Below are 5,006 nucleotides of genomic sequence, written 5' to 3'. Positions count from 1 at the left end.
TGCATTATAAGCGTGTTTATTCGCTACTTTTGATCAGTTACTCATTTATGTTGATAAATGCGAGAACTAAAGTTGACCACTTTTCGATGAGATATCCTCGCAGCTTGCAAGGGCTGCGCACTTAATATCATTCAATTATTTTTCTTAGCTGAGTAACATAAAATGAAATTCTTACGCCACAACTGGAAGGTTTTTCCCAGTATTCTTCTCCATTTATGATTTTGCATTTTCTTTTTAAAATTATTGCTTTCCATTTCTAATCTTTTCATTTTGGAATACTGAAAGGGTGAATAATAAAAACCATTTTAAGACAAAGAAGTGGCGAAAAGAGTGTGAGAAGAAGAAAGAGAAGAAGCACTCCGTCGGTTACGACGATGAGGGTTCTGGTTGATCCGAATCAACGGAACAGCCTGCTCGTGAAATTAACGTGTAAGTGGCTGAGCACTCCACAGACACGTGTACCCTTAACGTAGTTCTCGGGGATATTCAGCGTGACACAGAGAGTGACAAGGCCGGCCCTTTGAAATACAGGTACAACAGAAACAGGAAGTAAGAGTGAGAGAAAGTTGTAGTGAAAGAGTACAGCAGGGATCACCACCATCCCCTGCCGGAGCCTCGTGGAGCTTTTAGGTGTTTTCGATCAATAAACACTCACAACGCCCGGTCTGGGAATCGAAACCGCGATCCTACGACCGCGAGTCCGCTGCCCTAACCACTGGGCCATTGCGCCTCCACTGACTGTGAGAATAGAATGCGTGGACAACATTACCGTTTAAGCCAATTGATTGGATGAATAAATACTCTCGTACAATAATATTGGTGCACATTTATTTCTGCAATACACTTACAAATTTTTATTTCTAAAATTAGAAATATATATAACTAGCTTAAAAACCGCCCGATAGGGTGGCTTTTCAGCTAGCTCCCGTTGAGGGCCCTTCATTAGGCCTTGGGCCCAACAATGCATTGAGTATATATAAATTTTATTAAACTTGAACAATATTTTTCAAGCAATGAACAATGTACTTCAAAACAGAGATATAATTTGTCGACTTGGAACTTATTGCAAAGCTGCTTGATAAACAACAGTACCACCACCACCGTCACCACATCTGCCATACACACACACACACACACACACCATTCAGACTTCTGACGCCACCACCATCAATACCTTTGAGTTCGCCGCCTTTCCCTCCTCCACCATCATCACTGTCTTTCACATCACTTACTCTCACCGTCATCCCTGACCATCTCGGCTACCACCACCACCACCACCACCACCACCACCACCACCACCACCACCCCGCCTCCGTCTCTATCACAACTACAGCTCATACTATTATTATCGTCCTATTACCATCGTTCAGTATGTTGGTTCAGTATGTTGGTTCAGTGTTTAGTCCCTCTTTTTCTCACATACCCGGTATCTCTCTCTCTCTCTCTCTCTCTCTCTCTCTCTCTCTCTCTCTCTCTCTTATTATTCCTACTGCCACCATCAGCACTACTATTTTTAGTAAAAACATCAACTTTCCCAAAATTTCTTTGTCTCTCACTCTCTCCTTCTCTTTTTCTTTCTCTCTCTCTCTCTCTGTCTTTGCCACTGCCCTCACCGTCACTATGCCTACTATTACCCTCACCCCATTATGAGCAATAGTAGAAGTGTCAATAAATAGTGAGAGAGGGTGTCGAAGTCTGACACATTGACACACGGAAATTACTTTTTGCATTTATCATATTAGATTGAAACGGAAGTAAAGTGTGATATTGCTATAATTCCGAAAATAGCTGCATTGAAGGGACTTGAATGTACGCAGTTTTATAAAAAAAACTCTTTAGCAACATACAAAGATAGTTAATCGTGTTATTATTTTACAAATTGCGGAATAAGTAATTAATGGCTTCAAATTGTGGTGCAAGGCCAACAATTTTAAGGGAAGGGGTAAGTCGATTACATTGACCCGAGTACGCAACAGGTACCTATTTCATCGACCCGAAAAGGATGTAAGGCAAGACGGACGAAATGCAGCTAATCGTTTTGTCCGGCATACTAACGTTTCTGCTAGCTTGCTGCCTTAATAAGTGATTAGTAAAAGCAAAACAAAACAAGAATGAACCCGGATGTAGCGTAATTATCAAAGTAATTAATAAAGTTCGTGCATTTAATATATCCTTCTCACTTCTCTCTCCTTTCGCGCGCTCTCTCCCCTCCCTCCCTGTCTATCTCTCCCCATCTCTCTTATATATATATATATATATATATATATATATATATATATATATGAAAAAAAACAAGTCAAAATAGAAAATGCTAAAATAATTTTATAAAGAACATTTCAGTACCGGTTTCGGTCATTTTGAGACCTTTTCAACTGTAACGATTAAATAATTAAATTTAGAAAAATTAAAGGAAAAGTTTTTTTAAAGGAATATTTGTATAGTGTTCAAATATAAGTGGCATTCTGCCTTTCTCTGTCTCCCTTGTTTGCACTTGTGTGTTCGAGGCCGTTGTGAATTCTTGGTAGGTAGAAGAAGAAGAAGGTTTTATGAGGAGAGGGGGTGGAAAAATTTGGGAGTGCCTTGATGGTCGTATTTTGAATGGTCAGTGGCGGCTAGCAGTTGCAGTTCAATTCAGGAGAATATTTCTATTGAAAGGTTTGTTTATGGAATTTGCGTAGGTGTTATACTAAAAAGCATTAGTGATAAAGTTAAGAGGTAGAAGGTGGAGCAGAAGAAGAAGATGACGATGTTGATGATGATGATGATGATGATGAAGAAGAAGAAGAAGAAGGAGAAGGAGAAGAAGAAGATGATGATGATGGTGATGACGATGATGATGATGATAATGATGATGATGAAGAAGAAGAGGAAGAAGAAGAAAAAAGAGAAGGGAGAATATGAATGAGTGAAAGTAGCGAGGTGTTGTATGACTTGAAGTTGGCACGTTATGGATTATAGCTGTGATTGGGGCTGATTTGTAATGGATTCTTTGGAATGTAATATTTGTGTGTGTATATTTCTGTTATTCTAAAGTTGAGGTATATTAATCGTTTGTCGTAGACCCGTTAAGAAGTGGCCTGTATTTTGTAATAAAGAGAGTTTCTTTACTTATTCGTTGTCTCGAGGTTGTATCTTTCACAAAGTATCCATTGTTGACTGTCTGGTCAGAGGGGACACAGCGGATGTAGATGAAACCCTTGCTGTCGAAAACGGAGTTCATCTTGAGCTTCCTAGTGGACTTGCTTTGCCTGGCTTCTTGTGTTAGCGAAAAACAGATGCTCGGATCATACAAGTTAATCCATTAACTGTCTGGAGCATTTTATAATTTTCTGTTTAACACAAAACTGCATCGCATGGCGAGCTTCCAAACTGTCTTCACGTCCTGATTGCATTTTGCAAACTAGCCAGCTGTGACAAGCACCTTTTAGTTGGGTGTGTTCAAAGGGCTTTTACAACCACCTCCTTCAATCAAGGATAACAAAAGTTGGCAGGTCAGCTTATTAGAAATATAGTAACGACTAGCTATTTTGACCCGTGCTTCGCTCGGGTTTTGGTGGTGATGGCAACCAAACGGTAGCCCCAAGCGATTTGCAACCCTCCTCACACCATTGCCCACTCCATTTTACACCCCAGTGTAAATTTTGGTGCCAATCCGACCCCATCTACCGCCCCTTAAACCGTTCCCATCCCAAAATGAGACAAATAACCAAGAAATCAAACAACTTTTTCGCATTTCAGCTTTATAGATATTGATGTACCAAAATTACAAGAATCTTGGACAGTTATAACTGCCTATAGTAAAAAAAATAAAGTCTCAAAACTTCTGAAAGGCTCTTCGTATGTTTGTAATTGTATTACGCTCTGAGATATTTGAGGTTTTAATTTCCTTATTGCTTTTCTGAAAATGAGAAGTAAAAATCAAAATCTATGAGGAAGATGACTTATTTTCTATTTTGTGTTCTTGATTTTATAGCGACTGATTAATGGGAAAGATCAAAATGTTATAAATTTAGACACAAAGCTAGTAAATTTGAGGGGAAGGTTAAGGCAACTCCATCGATCCCAATGCTTCACTAAAACAGAAATTAATAGAAATAAATAACCACTGACACTAAATATCTTACAAAAATATTTTATTGAAATATATATATATATATAATTTTCTATGAATATATTATATAAAAATATAAAAATATACATCGATATTATATAAAAAATGTACATATATAAAAATATACATATATAAAAATATTTGACTTCTGTAAATGTAAAAATATATGCCCATAAGAATGAAATATAAAACTTATGAATACTCATTCTGCAATGTGTTATAAAATGCAGTATAAAAATGTATCATTATATAATATTGTAAAATAGTTATGCAAATTTGTAAAAAAAAAAGGTTGTATAATGTAAAAAATATCTTTTTTCTATTTCAAATATTTTTGTTGTATAACCATGACTAAACTGTCAATGTGTATTTTTGTATGCTTGTGTGAATTTTTTAAAGATGGTAGGATATTATTCCATCGGACAACCACCTCAGCTCCATATCTTATATCAATAACTGCTGTATAAGGGGACAAAAAAAAAGACAGTAAAACGTGGAATGTAGTGGAGTAGAGAGTATTGCAAAGTTACGCTTTCAATGGTTGTCACTGTTTCTATGTTGATAGAGAAGTTGGTCTAAGGTTTGCATATTCTCTATTGCTATATATATATATGTGTGTGTGTGTGTGTGTGTGTGTGTGTGTGTGTGTGTGTATGTTTATATTTTTGTATGTATGTTTTGAAATGTGTATGTATGTATATATGTATGTTTCTATGTATGTGTGTACATGTATATACATATATGTACGTGTTTGTATGTATGTGTAGATTTGTATTATGCATGTATGTATTGTATGTATGTATGTATTATGTATGTGTATGTATGTATGCTATATATATATATATATATATATTATATATATATATGTATGTACATATGTTGTATGTATGTGTAA

Source organism: Octopus sinensis, linkage group LG1, assembly GCF_006345805.1.
Source record: "Octopus sinensis linkage group LG1, ASM634580v1, whole genome shotgun sequence".
Lineage (NCBI taxonomy): Eukaryota > Metazoa > Mollusca > Cephalopoda > Octopoda > Octopodidae > Octopus > Octopus sinensis.
The sequence above is the reverse complement of the archived record's forward strand: the minus strand, read 5'-3'. Positions refer to the sequence as shown.